This window comes from Neoarius graeffei, chromosome 6 (assembly GCF_027579695.1).
Source record: "Neoarius graeffei isolate fNeoGra1 chromosome 6, fNeoGra1.pri, whole genome shotgun sequence".
In the NCBI taxonomy this organism is placed as follows: Eukaryota; Metazoa; Chordata; class Actinopteri; order Siluriformes; family Ariidae; genus Neoarius; species Neoarius graeffei.
Genome location: NC_083574.1, coordinates 17,173,718 through 17,192,981, shown reverse-complemented (window position 1 = coordinate 17,192,981; position 19,264 = coordinate 17,173,718). Strand labels below are relative to the sequence as shown.

Sequence of the window (19,264 nt, the reverse complement as noted above, 5' to 3'; positions counted from 1 at the left end):
ACTGACCTGTTGCCAATTAACCAAATTAGATTTTTTTTTAGCATTACACAACTTTTTCAGTCTTTTGTTGCCCGTGTCCCAACTTTTCTGAAACGTGTTGCTGACATCAAATTCAAAATGATCATATATTTTTCAAAAAACAATAAAATTTCTCAGTTTCAACATTTGATATGTTGTCTTTGTCTCATCTCATTATCTGTAGCCACTTTATCCTGTTCTACAGGGTCGCAGGCAAGCTGGAGCCTATCCCAGCTGACTACGGGCGAAAGGCAGGGTACACCCTGGACAAGTCGCCAGGTCATCACAGGGCTGACATATAGACACAGACAACCATTCACACTCACATTCACACCTACGGTCAATTTAGAGTCACCAGTTAACCTAACCTGCATATCTTTGGACTGTGGGGGAAACCGGAGCACCCGGAGGAAACCCACGCAGACACGGGGAGAACATGCAAACTCTGCACAGAAAGGCCCTCGCCGGCCACGGGGCTCAAACCCGGACCTTCTTGCTGTGAGGCGACAGTGCTAACCAGTACACCACCGTGCCGCCCGCAATTTTATTTTACTGACAAAAATAGGTTATTTAGGGGTTACATATCTGTACACACCCTTAGCCTAATACTTGGTTGATGCACCTTTGGCAGCAATTACAGCTTCAAGGCATCTTGGGAAAGAAGCTACAAGCTTGGTACATTTGTTTCTGGACATTTTTGCCCATTCCTCTTGGCATATCCTTGCAAGCTCTGTCAGGTTGGATGGGGAGCATCGGTGCACAGCCATTTTCAGCTCCTTCCACAGATGTTCAATTGGATTCAGGTCTGGGCTCTGGCTGGGCCACTCAAGGACATTCACAGACTTTCTCCAAAGCCAATGCTTTGTTCTCTTGGCTGTGTGCTTTGGGTCGTTGTCATGTTGGAAGGTAAATCTTCGCCCCGGTCTGAGGTCCAGAGCGCTCTGGAGCAGGTTTTCTTCAATAATCTCGGTGTACTTAGCTGCATTCATCTTTCCCTCTATCAGGACTAGTTGCCCCATTCCTGCTGCTGAAAAAACATCCCCACATCATGATGCTGCCACCGCCATGCTTCATTGTCGGGATGGCATTAGCCAGGTGATGAGCGATGCCTGGTTTCCTCCAGACGTGATGCTTGGCATTCAGGCCAAAAAGTTCAATTTTGGTTTCATCAGACCAGACAATCTTGTTTATCATGGTTTGAGAGTCCTCTAGGTGCCTTTTGGCAAACTCCAAGTGGGCTGTCATGTGCCTTTTACTAAGGAGTGGCTTCCATTTGGCCACTCTACCATAAAAGCCTGATTTGTGGAGTGCTGCCTGGATGGTTGATCTTCTGAATAGTTCTCCCATCTCCAAAAGGATACGCTACAGCTCTGTCAGAGTGACCCTCAGGCTCCTGCTCACTTCCCTGGCCAAGGCCCATCTTCCCAGATCGCTCAGTTTGGCTGGGCGGCCAGGTCTAGGAAAATTCTTGATGGTTCCAAACGTCTTCCATTTACGAATGATGGTGGCCACTGTGCTCTTTGGGACCTATAAAGCTGCAGCAATTTTTCTGTACCCTTCTCCAGATCTATGCCTTGACACAATCCTGTTTCTGAGGTTTGCAGGTAATTCCTTTGATCCCATGGCTTGGAGTTTGCTCTGACATGCACTGTCAACTGTGGGCAGGTGTTGGCAATCCCCAATCATGTCCAATCAATTGAATTTACCACAAGTGGACTCCAATTAAGTTGTAGAAACATCTCAAGCAGTATCAGTGGAAACAAAATGCACCTCAGCTCACTTTTGGGTGTCATATCAAAGGGTGTGCACACTTGTGTACATAGGATATTTTACATTTTGATTTTTAATAAATTAGCACAAATGTCTAAAAACCTGCTTTCACTTTGTCATTATGGGCTATTTTGTGTAGAATTTTATGACAAAAAAATGAACTCAAGCTATTGTAGAATAAGTCTATCATGTAATAAAATGTGGAGAAGGTGAAAAGGGTGTGCAAACTTTCTGGCTTCACTGTATTAGTCATCTATTATTTGATCAGATTTACTTTAGACTATCAGGTTTCTTACAATCCAGAATCATTCGCTGAGTGCTGATGTGAGTCAAAATAGGGTCATTTAAACACCTATATGATTTTCCTTTATGACACCTATATGATATTCATTTAATAATGACAACAAAACCACACTGTATTAGTTAAATGGTAACCCCAGCATATGGTGCCCTATGCACAGTGTGTGTGGTGTGGGTGAGATATATGGAGGAGTGGCTCTTAAAAAAAAACAATCAGAAATGCATGCACACTACTGTTCACATTTTGGGCTAATTTTGAGTCTTGTACAGTTTCTGAGTCATAGATAACGTGCTTTAACTAAAATCTGGCAACCCTGCCTGCCAACTTCATACTTGGTATATATATATATATATATATATATATATATATATATATATATATATATATATATATCACAGGTGATTGCTCTAAGACAACGAGGGAGGCTCAGCCTCCTCTAAAAATGACAAACATCGTGTAGGATGAATTGCGCTAGGCTTATGTTATAGCCGACTTTATAACATTGCTATTTCAGATCCAGAATCATAGAAATAAGTGCTCAACCCAACTACAGTGCGAAATCATTTCGTTATAACTTTCCCCAGTTCACCTAACGTGTGCGTGAGTTTTTCCCCCTCGTGACAGCGCGATGCAGCCCAGCCTCAGTGGATTGGGAGCTATGTGCTTGTCAATCTCAAAATGCAAGACGATTATTGGACAAATACTGCGAAAATGCCCGCCCATGGAGTCTCATGGACTCCCAGCCTCAGTGGACTTCAATGGCATTTGGGAGCTATGCGCTTTTCAATCTCAAAATGCAAGACGGTTATTGGACAAATACTGCGAAAATGCCCGCCCACGGACTCCGAGCCTCACATGGGAGGGACATGGCAGTTTCCGCGAGGAGACTGGTGATTGGTGAAAGCGGCCGGATATTTTCTTTGATTGACAGCTCGTTTCAACTATACACAGGCAGCGGTAAAGTGTTGCCAGATTGGGCGGTTTTAAGTGCATTTTGGCGGGTTTTGAACATATTTTGGGCTGGATAACGTCAGCAGTTTCTGGCAACATCAGTTCAGTCCCATGCGGATTCGCAAGTGCTGTGGTGTATTGTAAGAGATCGGCTTACATTTCGATTTCATTCATTACATACAGTTTCTACCAGCTTTTTTAGTTTGTATATATTTTCATTGTAAATAAAGTGTAAATATAGTGTTGTCAAGTTTGCTATCTTAGTTCCAGAAATTTCGTTTATTTGAGTGACTGAACTTGAACTTGAGGGGGCTAGTCAGCTAGCAAGAAAGCTGCGCACGGATGCCAAGCATTGCTGATTTAATTTTGGCGAAGCCATTTGCCAGTCTTCCTTTCGAGGAAAAAATTAAAATTAAAGAGCAGGGTAGACCAACGCCTCAAATTGACTTGGTGAAAAGGTAGGGAATAATACTCGTTCCTTTCAGCTCTCCTGGTACGAGAAAGTGAATTGGCTAACAGCAAGTGACCCACATCAACAATAGTAAATAGGCTACTTTAGTAATATGTCATGGATGGACCAAAAATATAGAATCTATTTAAAATGTTTATGCTGAGTATATTATATTGGAACATATATTTTTCTGGATATGAATTAAACACAGCTACAATTTGGAAAACATTTTTAAACAAAAACACAGCCGAGGTCAATTTTTAAACAATATGCCACAATTTTAAAATATAAAATGTTAAAATATACCCGCCCCCCCACAACACCACCATCATGTATATTGGACAGTAGGCTAATGGGCCAAAAGAACCTGTTATTTCACAGTTTGTGACCCTGCCAACAATCAACCAGATCAGAGGCAAGAGTATGGGCAAAACTGATGTTTTTTCTTTTAAAATCTGGAAATATCGTAACCGACCAGCCTCCCCTGTTTGAAAGACTACCAGCCGCCACTGATTATATATATATATATATATATATATATATATATATATATATATTACAACACCAATTCCAAAAAAGTTGGGGCACTATGTAAAACATGAATAAAAAATGAATGTGAAGATTTGCAAATCATGGAAACCCTATATTTCATTGAAAATAGTACAAAGACAACATATCAAACGTTGAAACTGAGACACGTTATTGTTTTTTGAAAAATATATACTCATTTTGGGGGCGGCACGGTGGTGTACTGGTTAGCACTGTCGCCTCACAGCAAGAAGGTCCGGGTTTGAGCCCCGTGGCCGGCGAGGGCCTTTCTGTGTGGAGTTTGCATGTTCTCCCCATGTCCGCGTGGGTTTCCTCTGGGTGCTCCGGTTTCCCCCACAGTCCAAAGACATGCAGGTTAGGTTAACTGGTGACTCTAAATTGACCGTAGGTGTGAGTGTGAATGGTTGTCTGTGTCTATGTGTCAGCCCTGTGATGACCTGGCGACTTGTCCAGGGTGTACCCTGCCTTTCGCCCGTCGTCAGCTGGGATAGGCTCCAGCTTGCCTGCGACCCTGTAGGACAGGATAAAGCAGCTAGAGATAATGAGATGAGATACTCATTTTGAATTTGATATGAGCAACACATTTAAAAAATGTTGGGACAGGGGCGTGTTTACCACTGTATTGCATCACCTCTACTTTTATCAACACTCTGTAAACGTTTGGGAACTGAGGAGACCTATTGCTGTAGTTTTGAAAGAGAAATGTCATCCCATTCTTGCCTGATATAAAATTTCAGTTGCTCAACAGTTCGGGGTCTCCTTTGTCATATTTTCCACTTCATAATGCACCAAATGTTTTAAATAGGAGACAGGTCTGGACTGCAGGCAGGCCAGTTTAGCACTTGGACTCTTATACTACGGAGCCATGCAGTTTTAATATGTGCAGAAAGCGGTTTGGCATTGTCTTGCTGAAAGAAAGAAGGCCTTCCCTGAAAAAGATTTTGTCTGGATGGCAGCATATTGCTCTGAAATGTGTATATATCATTCAGCATTAATGATGCCTTCCTAGATGTACAAGCTACCCATATGACGTGCACTAATGCACCCTCATACCATCACAGATGCTGGCTTTTGAACTGTGCAGTGATAACAAGTCGGATGGTCCCTCTCCTATTCAGCCTGGAGGACGTGGTGTCCATGATTTCTAAATAGAATTTTTACTTTTGATTCATCAGACCTCGGGACAATTTTCCACTTTGCCTCAGCCCATCTTAAAAGAGCTCGGACCCAGAGAAGGTGGCGGTGTTTCTGGATATTGTTTATATCTGGTTTTAACTTGCATTTGTGGATGCAGTAATGAACTGTTTTCACAGACGATGGTTTTCTGAAGTGTTCCTGAGCCCATACAGTGATTTCCACTACAGACACATGTCTGCTTTTAATGTAGTGTCACCTGAGGGCCTGAAGATCACAGGCATCCAATGTCAGTTTTCAGCCTTGTCTCTTGCATACAGAGATTTCTCCAGATTCTCTGAATCTTTTAATGATATTATGGACCATAGATGATGTGGTCCCCAAATTCTTTGCAATTTTACATTGAGGAACATTATTCTTAAATTGTTGCACTGTTTGCCCTCTCAGTCTTTCGTAAAGCGTTGAACCCATCCCCATCTTTACTTCTGAGAGACTCCACCTCTCTGGGATGCTTTTTTTTATATCCAGTCATGTTACTGACCTGTTGCCAATTAACCAAATTAGATTTTTTTTAGCATTACACAACTTTTTCAGTCTTTTGTTGCCCGTGTCCCAACTTTTCTGAAACGTGTTGCTGACATCAAATTCAAAATGATCATATATTTTTCAAAAAACAATAAAATTTCTCAGTTTCAACATTTGATATGTTGTCTTTGTCTCATCTCATTATCTGTAGCCGCTTTATCCTGTTCTACAGGGTCGCAGGCAAGCTGGAGCCTATCCCAGCTGACTATGGGCGAAATGCGGGGTACACCCTGGACAAGTCGCCAGGTCATCACAGGGCTGACACATAGACACAGACAACCATTCACACTCACGGTCAATTTAGAGTCATCAGTTAACCTAACCTGCATGTCTTTGGGGGAAACTAGAGCACCCAGAGGAAACCCACGCGGATAACATGCAAACTCCACACAGAAAGGCCCTCGCCGGCCACGGGGCTTGAACCTGGACCTTCTTGCTGTGAGGCAACAGCGCTAACCACTACACCACCATGCCGCCCTGTTGTCTTTGTACTATTTTCAATTAAATATAGGGCTTCCATGATTTGCAAATCTTTGCATTCTGTTTTTATTTATGTTTTACACAGTGTCCCAAGGGCGGCACGGTGGTGTAGTGGTTAGCGCTGTCGCCTCACAGCAAGAAGGTCCTGGGTTCAAACCCCGGGGCCGGCGAGGGCCTTTCTGTGTGGAGTTTGCATGTTCTCCCCGTGTCCGCGTGGGTTTCCTCCGGGTGCTCCGGTTTCCCCCACAGTCCAAAGATATGCAGGTTAGGTTAACTGGTGACTCTAAATTGACCGTAGGTGTGAGTGTGAATGGTTGTCTGTGTCTATATGTCAGCCCTGTGATGACCTGGCGACTTGTCCAGGGTGTACCCTGCCTTTCGCCTGTAGTCAGCTGGGATTGGCTCCAGCTTGCCTGCGACCCTGTAGAAGGATAAAGCGGCTAGAGATAATGAGATGAGATGAGACAGTGTCCCAACCTGTTTGAAATTGTGGTTGTAGTCTCAACACAAGCCTTTCTGGGAATCTTTCTAAAGAAAAGGGAAAAAATAGTGCACTTCCTGTTCAGCACATCATCTGTTCAATCCAAATATCAGTGTATCGATACCAGTTATTTCAGATCAAGGACATGTTTTTTGGTAATCATTGATCCTGATACTGAAAGAAATAAGTAATATACTTAGCATTAAGCAATCTAGGATGTCATGGAACATTTTATTTAGCCCTGTTGGTTGCTGCCATGCGCTGATAATAATGAATTCCAAGCAATCTGCAGACTGTAGCTCATTGCCCATTGCTTTATAGCTAAAGGGCTGTCCAAATATAAAGCAATTCGCTAATGTATGCTCACAAGGGAATGCCAATGATTTCAGAAATGCAGAGCCAGCTATCACGTTTTCGGTTTTTGCCCTTATATGACTTGTGAGTGCAGTTGTATAACTCAGAATTGTTGGAAACAACAATGATGAGCTATTCTTCCATTTTGACATGGTTGAAGTGGTAGGAACTAAAGTCGTGGACGTTGTCTCTTTGTTTTAAACGTTTGGGGAACTCATTGTTGTGTCATCTGTCAGCCAATGGCATCCTTGACTCCTGCAGGTAGTCATCTCAATTGTGTCACCTCAAAGTTGGGATTGGTTTAACGACTGGTTAAAATATTTAAATGCCATGACCCGTTACTTGTATTTTGGGAAGATGCTGTAGTTCCTCCTTTTGATATTTTCAAAGCGCACGGTTTGCAGTCTGTTTTGTTTTGATCATTGATCGTGTTACAAGTTCAGATCGCTGTAATTTCATGTCGTTCATGAGTATGAGTAAATGAGCATAGTATTGAACCAATGCCCAATATCAGTACTGGTAATGATGCATCCGTAGTAAATATGACCTGAAGAAAGTGGCATATAAGAGATAAATCAGACTATTCTGTATGTGAGAAAAGAAAAACCTAACCTCATGAATCCGTAAAAAGATAATGACATGAGAATGACATAAAAGGATAATGACAATGACGTTTCTCTGCACTCAGGAACAGGATTCAGTCTCATGTCATCCACAAGCATTTTTCTGGATAAGTGTCTGTGAAAGCAGAGGTGGAGTTGAGCATTGGACTGTGAATGGAGAGTGAAGCCGTGGAAGGTGAGTGACTAAAGAGTTACACCTGTGAGACGAATGAAGGCTAATTTGTGTGTTCTGTGTTACAGTGAGTAGGCAAAGGCATAAAAGAGCTGTGTGTGCCCTTGTGTGTGTGTGTGTGTGTTATCAATGTGCGAAACCTGTGAATAAAAAGTGAACCCATGCTGAAAAGCGAAACCCCACCTGTCTACACATCTGAAGTGTTACACTGTCCTTTAGCTAGTAATGCTCCTCTTCAACTGGACTTGTGAATAAATGGAGTAAATAACACATACAGTGTTGTATATGCATTAAATTTTAATGTACATATTTCTTGTATGCTATTTGTGTTGACGCAGGAAAGTGATGACTGAGACGAGCATAAGCAGTTTCCCTTTTTAGCTGACATGAGGATTGTGCAGTCAACGTTAAGACCTCAAGTCTGCATCAGAGAGATGAGTGAACAAGAACTCAGTGGTACTCAGCACTATGTACTGATAATAGAATATATCATGCACCTTTATATAGAAACAATACGATATCATGATACACAATATGTATCACAATATTTAATTAGCTTGCTAAGTCCTGACAAACCTGCAGACCACGTTATGAACCACAGATTTTATTCATTCACCATTAACAGAAAAAAAAGATTTTTTTCAGTGTTCAGTGTTTTAATAATGCATGTTATCACAATATACAGTAATTCATTATATTGCCTAAATCTTGCAGAAAAGTTTCATTCATAAGTAGTCCAGTTTTCTTGAATGAGTCACTTAGGTGAACAACTCCGTATCGAGTCATTCTTTTTGTTCAGTTACTGGTTCACAATTGCACTTATCAAACCCAAGACTAACTGAATCTAGCATCAGGAAATACCCTATATATGATTATGAATCAGATTTTATGATGATTTATATTATCTATTTATCACTCATTGTTTTTTAAACATGCACTCATGTTTGGTGGGTCATTGTATGAGTCAGTGAATTTTTTGGTCATGAATGACCGAGATTCTGTCCTCTCTCGTTCAGTATGTCAGGGTTTAAGTCACTGATTCGTTTGGTCATGACCGAGATTCTCTCCTCTCTCATTCAGCAGGGCAGTGTTTGAGTCAGTGAGTCTTTTAGTCAAGACCAAGATTCTCTCCTCTCTCATTCAGCAGGTCAGTGTTTGAGTCAGTGACTCGTTCAGTCATGACCAAGATTCTCTCCTCTCTCATTCAGCAGGTCAGTGTTTCAGTCACTAACTTGTACAGTCATGACCGAGAATCTCTCCTCTCTCATTCAGCAGGTCAGTGTTTCAGTCAGTGAGTCTTTTGTCATGACAGATATTCTCTCTTTTCTCGTTCAGCTTATCAGGGTTTAAGTCACTAACTCATTCGGTCATGACCGAGATTCTCTCCTCTCTCATTCAGCAGGTCAGTGTTTCAGTCAGTGAATCTTTTGGTCATGACCGAGATTCTCTCCTCTCTCATTCAACAGGTCAGGGTTTAAGTCGCTGACTCGTTCGGTTATGACCAAGATTGTCTCCTCTCTCATTCAGCAGGTCCATGTTTCAGTCAGTGAATCTTTTGGTCATGACAGAGAATCTCTCCTCTCTCAATCAGTGTTTTAGGATTGAACTCACTGATCCATTCCTCTCTGTTTCAGTCACTGAGTCTTTTGGTCATGACCAACATTCTGTCCTCTCTCCTTCAATAAACCAGTGTTCGAGTCAGTGAATCATTTGCTCATGACTGAGATTCTCTCCTCTCTCAATCAGTGTGTCAGGGTTTAAGTCACTGACCTATTCAGTCCTGATCAAGATTTTTTCCTCTCATTCCAAGGGCCACTGTTTGAGTCAGTGAGTCTTTTCCTTATGACCAACATTCTGTCCTCTCTCACTCAGCAGGTCAGTGGTTAAGTCAGTAATTCATTCAGTCATGACCAAAATATTGCCTTGTCTTGTTCACTGGGTCATTGTTTGAATGAGTGAATTATTTGCTCATGCCTGAGATTCTCTCCTCTATCATTCAATTGAGCCAGAGATTTCAGTGAGTTCCGTTTTAGGTCCAAGGTGGAAATTTGCAGCATTTCAGTAAATATAATTTTGAGCACGATGTGAATGATTAGCTGTTTTTAGATTGCTTACACTAACTTAAATGGTACTAGGATGTGGGTAAGCCATGCAACTTAATTAATCTGTGAACAGATCTAAATGAATCATTTAACTTAACCAACGTAAATGGCTTAAGACTGAAATAGTTTGCCCTATATCCTTCTTACTATTCCACTGAAGAGACCTTGTGATGTAATGCATTGCACGAACCTAGTAGTTTCATTGACTAGTGATTTATAGATATTAGATTTAATCCCTTCCATCTAATTTCATAAACAGCCTTCACTGGTTAATCTCCTATACACTTACTCCCAAACACTTGCATTAATCACGGTGAATGAGCACATGCTGAGATATATGAGGCTGAATTCCTGTCTGGATGAATGAATGTTACTGAATTATCATTATCATTGCAATCAGTGTAGGACATAAGTAGCTGTTAATTGTTTGTCACCTACGCTAGGATCTTGCACCCAGGGAGCTGCAAAATACAACCGCGCACAGCATGGGACAAAGTGATAGAGCTATACACACACTCTCACTAACACAGTGCCCTTCCTCAGTGCACTTCATTCCAGTTAAGTGTTATTCTGCTTTCGCTGAAAGGAAGAAAATGAGATTTGACTGCTGTTAAACCCAGTGATTCACGCATACCATATGCAATCTCATAATCCCCTTTTCATTATAATCTGTAATATGGTTTTATCAGGGAGATTGTGCTCAAAGGTGTGTGTGTGTGTGTGTGTGTGTGTATGAGAGATAGTGTGAAAGAGTGTAGAATAACAGACCACTAAAACTGAGTGGGGAAGTAGGGCTATAATATAAAAAAAAATTCTAGAAAATATTTCTAAGGTTGTGAATAGAGTGAGAACGCAAATGCAGATCCTGTTTTTATTTTTCTGCATGCACATAAACTGAAACAGTGGACAGAGTGCAGTGTTTCAGCAGCGTCCTTGCCAACACCAGCCACTGCAGAGCATCAATAACCCAACCCTAATGCAGCGTGTGCAATCAGCGTGAACCTTGCATCCTCGTTACATCAACCTGGCACTGCATTAAAGCTAAAAATAAAAATCAAATCACCACAAACACATTGATAAGACTGCCTTTGCTGTTGGGCGGGAAAAAAATGGACCAACACACCATTAACTTGTATGCAAATCAGAATCAGAGTTCTGGACATCATCGATTGGTGGAAAAACAAATGAGGGGCAGATTGACCTACATGAGCACTTTCTGCATCACTGATGATGAGTGTTCACACATGAGAAGCCAGGATGTGGTGCTTTTCGGTTGCTAGAGAAGTTTTATGATTAGAAGCTTTCACTAAACCACTACAGTTAATATTATGTCAAGAGTGCACAGATGTGATAGAAAGTCATGGTAATAAAAAAGGCACTAAATTTGGGTTTTGATGCACAACCCCTTGTCAGTCAGGTGGTAACTTTAAGGATATGTCTTGTACTTAAAAAAAAAAAAAGAAAAAAGGTATGAAACTAAGGTCTAACGTTCTAATATCTTACTTATGGCTATCGGTGGTAGCTTTTTGCACCTTTAATGAAAGGAATATAATTGTAGTTGAACAGTATTATTAACATGTACATTAGATATTTAACAATTATTCCACGAAATCGAGCCGTACATGAGCTGATAGCTGACGAGGCGCGTAGCCATGTACAACGAGATTGAGTGGAATAACTGCTTTATCCTATCCATATTCACTGGATTTTAAGAAACAGAACAGTTTTATTTTTATTTTTTTGCAAATTCAATAAATAAAAACTTTATACAAAACATCTGACAAAATCATTTCTGCTTAGAATGTAAACAAACCGGCGAAATGACAGGAACACTTTGTGAAAAATGCGATAATAATAATTCTTGAAAAATAAAACAGATATATTCTTACTATCAAATACTTTTATTCCATATTTTGTTGCTTTTTTGTATTTTGGGGGTTTTATTTTCAAGCAGAGTTTTTATTTCGTCCTCAGCTGATTCAGCAACACGCTCCACCATTTTGTTTTTTTCTACCCATGGTATATGAGTTGATATCCTAGTAGTAGAGTAGCCGATCAGAGCGCATGATTGCTCATATCCAGTGAACGTGGCATGATTTTGTTGTGGCCTACAAATTTCCAGCATCAGGCCTGAATATGACCATCAGGAATGATGACCAGACCTTGTAGTGTGGCATAATCTAAGAACAGTGATGTAGCATCTGCGACACCCCATGACACCCAACGAAAAGTCTATCATGTCAGAATTTTTTTTTTTTTTGCCTAGTTTTTCCTACTCTGTGTTCCTTGATAGCCATGATTGGCATTTTCTTGACCCTCCTCCCTGACAACACACGAGGACTTGAACCATGATTAGTCGGGGTCAAATTTGTAGCGTTGCCAGTCTCCCAACCAAAACATGGCAAGAATTTATGACACTATGGTTGCCTAATGTGAAATTCTCACCATTGTGAAAAGACAAATATATCATTTAGTCTGATCCTGGCATTAAGGACCTGGCCTGAGTTTCCCAAAAGCATCGCAGCACAAAGATTATCGTTAAATGGTAGTGCGAGCAGCACAATGAATGCTCTCTCTCCTAGTTAAGATACTCTTAGTGTTAAGAAGCTTTTGGGAAACCCACCTCTGTTTTGTACCTTTGAGATTACCATCATGTTTAACATGGTCTAAAAATACTGGAATGTAATGTGATCCCAGAAAAATGGTTCAAAACCCTAGTTTAGTTGCCACTGAGGTGGGGCCTTTAAGGGTACTGTCTTCTACATTTATTAAGAGGAATATAATTAAAAAGAATATTATAAAGCTCCATGATTTCACTTTGGGGCCATGTTTATGTTTAACATTATCAGAAGATATGATACCATCTTAGAAAACTAGAGTCCAAAGCTCCAAATCCTTGTCTGTGGGGTGGTACATTTATTTAGAAGAATATAATTCCAGTTGAATATTACTAATGTGTATAATTAGACTGAAAGACCTGCTTAGTACCTACTTAGGAAAAAACAATATACTTAGCCACCTTTTGAGGGCTTTTCCACTGGCCTGGTAGCCTTTAGGGTACAAATTAAATCATTAAACAGGAACATCATTAAGGCACAGTGGTACATAGCGGAGCTTTGCGTGTACATTTACATTGTTTCCAGCCTATTTCTAGCATAGTAGTGCATATATGAAATAGAATATAAAATATGTCTAACACACTTCATTCAAAATAAGAGGTTTTTAATAATATAATGGATAAATAACAGATAAGATCATACCTATGTCCTGTGATGGTGGTCTTGCTTGTCTGAGGATCTGTGATATATGTGTGTGAGAGAAAAGGTTGGAGTTATTTCAGATGAGAATGGTTTTGTGTGTGTGTGTGTGTGTGTGTGTTAGGTGATGATCTCCAGCTACCTGAGTTCACAGCTATGATCCCACCAGCCTCCTGTCATGCGGTGTTGGCGCTTGCATGGTTTCTCTTCTCCATAGCACAGTCTCTGTGACTTTCTAAGGGAAGGAACTGCTTTAATCCAGTTAAAAGCAGGTATTTATATCACCGTTGCCTTTTTAAGTCTCTCCGCAAAGACTTTCAAACTCCAGCGCAGCTCAGCAGTTCTCTGTCCCTCAGCTCTCACAGCACTCTCCTCTTCAGTCATGTCTCTCTCTCTCTCTCTCTCTCTCTCCCCGTGACTCTACCCCCGACTCTTATCTCTGTCCTCAGCTATATTCCACAATAACAGTGCAGCCCAGGGTCTTAGTGCCTACTGGTCTCGATCCGTGGCATGACCAAAATCAGGGGTGCACTTATTGGCTACAAACTGGCTACAACAGCCCTATCTGGATTGGATTAGTTTACCAGTAGGACATCAGTAATATTTTTTACACATCTCCTCAATGATAAAACTCGTATCCGGACAATAGTAAAATGACCACAGGAGGAATGAGTTGTTTGCGTCACATGATCATGCTCAATGACTAAAAAACATGGACAACATATCATCTCTAAAAAGTGTAGCAATAACAGGTCTAGCGTCTCCACTGGCTGGCTGCAGTATAATGTGTAGCACCTCCCATCCCCATGTGTTTCCTTGGATACCTTGGATCATCTTCGAACTTGATCACTCAGGCCAAGCATATCACATATCTCCACCGCTGATTCCCAGGGTAGCAGCTATTAACATTTGCTACCGACCCACTCCAACAATGAGTTCCTATTCACTCCAAGGTACCCGGGTGTAGGTGTAGTGTCAGGGAATCTGAGCCACTTATCAAGTTCTGTCTTGAACCTTGTCAGGGTAGAGATTGACTTGATGTTTACTGGCACCACAGTGGAGAGAGCTGGTGCGACCAGTGAAAAGGAGTTGAATATCATCGTGTTGACACTGCTGTACCTTGTACAATTGGGTACAAGATTGTTCTGGATCTTCCAGATCAAGATGATGGCTCACGGCACCTTTGTAAGGAATAGAGGTTGAGAGCCTTAAGTCTGTTCCAATCGTTCATAGTTTGAAGACTGTTGATTTTTGTTGTGAAGGATCTTTGTATGTGCTCAGTCTTGATGATATCACACTGAAGATATGGTGATCAGAGTGGACAGCAATAATCTACAATGGACCTTACATATGACTTGTATAAGAGCATCATTGTGTCCTTGTCCCGACATGAGAAGGTTCTCAAGACCCAAATGACTTTTTTGCTGGCTTCAGCTACCTTAATATTGATATGGGCTCTCCAGCTGAGACTTTGATTGATGTAGACTCCAAGATCTTTAACACACTCTTCACCTGACAGGACCTCTCCAGATGGTAAAATATAAGTGAGTTTAAGATCTTCATTCATGCCATGATGGAGAAGTTGGAACTTGGATGTATTTAGCTCCATGTTATTATCTAGAAACCACTTCACAATGGCTTCAATATCTTCTTGGAGAAGGATGCGGTCAAGAAAGCTTCAAATTAATCTGTGGAGTTTGGAATCATTAGTGAAGATTCCAATGACAAAATAGTCTATTTTACATGTCACTATCCTCATCTAAGTGACCACAAGTTGGCCTAGTGGTTAGCGTGTCCACCTCTCACCCGGGAGATTGTGAGTTCTACTTGCAGTGGGGTCATACCAAAGACCATCATAAAAATGGTACCTACTACCATCTGGCAAGGCATGCTGCAATACAGATGTGAGTGGGGAAATCAAACTCTCATGGTTACCAGAGGACTAGTCCCCCACTGTAACCATAGCTCGAGAGGATGAGGGCTATCAAAACGGAGATCGGCACTGCACCCATACGCCTTAAAGAGTTGGTTAATACTGGGACAGGAGACTGCCTGGGAAGACCAGATCCTGGTGTGAGAGGGACTTTGACTTTTGATTCTCATCTAAACTGTCTTTCAATCTACAGTGTCTAATTCAAACAGTTAGTAGATTAGACATGGATACACCCAGGGCGGTCCTGGGGGCGGTCCGACCGGGCAGCCGCCCGGGGCGGCATCACGGGGGGGCGGCACGAGCGCGGGCGCGAAAAAAAAAAAACGGTCCCGAAACAAAAAAACGGTCCCAAAAAAAAAAAAGGTCCCCAAAAAAAACCCCCGAAAAAAAACAAGACGGGCAGGGGGGATGGGTGAACATTTTGGATGGGGAAGCCCAATACCAAAGTTGCGCAGGTGACGTCATCATAACAAGAGGCGTCAATCCCTGAAGTTGGTCAGTTCTTGTAGCTCAATTGTAATTAAGGGTTTGCAGCAGTGTTACACACACACACACAAGTGTAACATGCAGCAAAAGCCATCATGCGTCACGTTTGCTGTGGGCACAAAACCCCGTATAATTTAAATAACAAACCAAAATATGGTGCCGCAATGCATAGGACACAAACTCAAGACACCTCTCAAATGTGCAGACCACATTACATTACATTGAGCAAACGCTTTTGTGTGTGCATGTGCGCGCGAGAAAGAGGAGAGAACAGAAAAGCAGAACAATCCAAACAACTTCAAAACGGCTGTACGTTTGATTGTGTGTATGAACTCCCAAGATTATTGTGGTCGTGGTGGTCAATTGGTCAAGTTGAAATGGTTCAGTCTCACCTCTCGTGTTAGGTGATCACCACTACACACTGACGGTGAGCTTGTGTTGGGGGAAGGGGGAATCATTCAGGAGGAGGTCAAATGACAAATTAACGGAGTCGTACTCGGAGATAGATCTAATGGATAGGAAAAGGTCAAAGCCATCAGGTGCCCAATTCCGGAAGAAAAGGAAAGAAGAGGAGGAGAAACGAGCAAAAGAAAAAGGTATGCTTTATGAATCAATTATGAATTAGTGTCCTAATTAGCCTTATATTATTGATGCTTGCTAAGTCGGATGACCTGGCCTGGCCTGCCCCCCAACACGAAATTAATTTCAGCATAACGATTAGGCTTTGCAACAAAACATTTAAAGTTATTGCTGTCATTGCCTTGGGTTAACGTTGGGCTCTGTATTAGCCAACAGAATGTTAACAGCTTTACATGGTCGTTTAAACATTTCTCGTCGTGTGTTGTACGTCGCGGACACGGCCCGTTATAAATTTGCTGTTACCAGAATGGCAATGATCAAGTCGTAATGTATTACTTAAGACTCTGTGTAATGTCATAGTAGTGTAGTACTATGGTAGTAAAGTCTTTTTGATGACTAGTACAACGTTCCGCTGGCGGGATTGTGCATATTATGGGGCTACGACAAGTTAGGCGCACACACACACACACACACAAACACTAATGCCTATATCCCAATGTTTATTTCAAATTAAGCAGTTGTGCTTTCTTAAATAGCTGTGGATAGCTGTAATGCGAAGTCATTGAGTCTTTTTGTTTATTGTTTATCTTTTATTGTTTATCTTTGTATTTTTTATTGCACTAGTCATTAAAACTGGAAATTTGTTCTTGAAAATAGCTGTTGTGAGTTTGTGTATGGGGTCGTATGTGTTCTGGATGAAGTTAGTGTTTTCTTAGGTGGTGGGTGGGAGGTGGTTGTCGGGTTGGGCCGGGGGGGGCGCCAGCAGGGGGTTTCGCCCGGGGAGTAAATCACTCTAGGATCGCCACTGGATACACCTGAGAATTAAGTGATTGACACCCTTGGTACGCATTGGACTTTGGGGGTGGGCCTACCAAATGAGTAGGTGCACATTGCTTTGACTCTCATCTCTACTGAGCAGATTCTTGATCCAAATAGCAGCAGAAAGTCCCCACAGAACAAACTCTGGCTCCAAATTTGATGACATGGCAGAGGAATTTTGGCTTCATTTCTATAGAATGGAAGGGCATGGAGCCATGCCGTCCATGTTTTTTTTTTGTTTTTGTTTTTTTACAGTCATTGATCATGCTCCATTCATACATGACATCCAAGTGATTGAAGAGGCACTAGAGCAGAGAAGAGACCCTGGCTTTTATTTCAGTTTAATCACAATAATCACAAAGTATCTGAAAAACATCCATTTCACCAGAGGGGGGGAGGGGAGGTCACTGATATGAGAATACGAGAATAAATACAGTAGTAGCCACAGTCAAACATCTTTTTTTGTCCAATACACGGCGACATCCGCATAGAAAATCATGGAATGGATTAAAATGATCAGATGACCACTGAGAAAAACAGAAGGTAATCTCATCATCTCTAGCCACTTTATCCTATTCTACAGGGTCGCAGGCAAGCTCGAGCCTATCCCAGCTGACTATGGGCTAAAGGCGGGGTACACCCTGGACAAGTCACCAGGTTATCACAGGGCTGACACATAGACACAGACAACCATTCACACTCATGGTCAATTTAGAGTCACCAGTTAACCTAACCTGCATGTCTTTGGACTGTGGGGGAAACCAGAGCACCCGGAAGAAACCCACAGAGAGAACATGCAAACTCCGCACAGAAAGACCCTCGCCGGCCACAGGGCTCGAACCCGGACCTTCTTGCTGTTAGACTACAGTGCTAACCACTACATCACCGTGCCACCCACAGATGGTAATTTGGCCTGTAATTTTCTCAAAGCAGGATGGAGAAATACACTAACATGACCAATCCAGATAGTAATAAAGTCACAGAAGATCACCTATAAAATAGGGAATTACCCCAGGACCCCATGTAAATTTTCACAGCTAATGTGCTTATCCAGTGCCATATGTTGGTTGCCCAGAAAGCTGATAGATTATGCTGAAATGTCATAGCTAACATAACATAATAATAGATGGCAAACTGGGTAGCTAGTTAATGCTGAATGTCCACAACACTATTTTAGCCCAAGTTTCCTTGTCGTAGATTAATTTTAGGGGATCTGCAACAACCTTACCAGCTAAGTGACAAACTGTTGCCTCTGTTGTAACCACTTGCATATTGTGAGCATTTCAACGATGCAATGTTCTCAGTTTGTTGACTCTAGTATTTTTAAGCAAGTTTGATATTTTCAGGAATAAGCGCCTCTATGACTAGTCACAAGAATAACACTGAGAAACAGCCAGTTTGACGGGAAATCCTGAATTAATAGACTGCTGTCATATTAATATACTGCTTCTATAAGTAGGCATAAAAGACACTTGCTGGCCGTGCTGTGAAAATTGTCCATGTAGACGCTCATTTACATTTCCAAATCTGTCATTGCTTAACTCTTGAATCTTTTCTATAATGAACACGGTTATTAAAAAGCTTTTAAACTCTGCTTTCTAAAGAAATTTATCTCGTTAAGATCTGTTCAGTACTTTGGGAGTAATGGCAGGTTGAAGTTGGTACAATAGAGTAAAAACTCTGCTTGCGTGACATTAGGAAACTACCAGTGAATTCTGAGTCACGGGAAAGCGCTCAAGCTATCTCTTTTCTGATCGGTTTCCAACTGGATTACTCATGAATATCAATCAGATAACTTTTATAGGGATGTTCTCTAGCTCTCACTGTTTCTGATTCAGCAAAAGGTTCTGTCTGCTAGTTTTGATGTTTTGCTTCACGGGAGACTTTGAAGTGAGTTTTCATAGCTTTACCTACTTATTTTTTCAAATCAAACTGATTCATGTAAATAAATAACTATTTTAGAATATAACCGTAGTTGTTTTGATGACAAATATTGAGATCTTAGTGGTCGGGATGATATTTAAAAAAATCGGAAGTCAGAAACACGAGTGTCAATTTCAATGCCATTAATTGGAATTGTTTACTGGATGTGGATCACACAGTTTTTTCGAGGTTAGCCTTGAAAGCTGGGAATATTAATCAAAATAATAATTTATATTCTTTCATATAAACACTAGTAGGCCCTACTTTTGAGAAATACAAAGGCCTACAAAGCACAA

The 19,264-nt window shown here is 41.3% G+C and overlaps 1 long non-coding RNA gene across 1 annotated transcript in view; it reads right to left on the bottom strand.

The window, feature by feature from the left end:
- LOC132887386 (uncharacterized) overlaps positions 1–13,605 on the bottom strand; it is a 46,310-nt gene extending 32,705 nt beyond the window's left edge. The window contains exons 1-2 of the long non-coding RNA XR_009654816.1: positions 13,371–13,605; positions 13,232–13,268 (exon numbers count right to left, since the gene is read on the bottom strand). This is a non-coding gene — a long non-coding RNA (uncharacterized LOC132887386). The remainder of the gene's footprint in view (positions 1–13,231; positions 13,269–13,370) is intronic.
- Between the last annotated feature and the right edge of the window lie 5,659 nt (positions 13,606–19,264).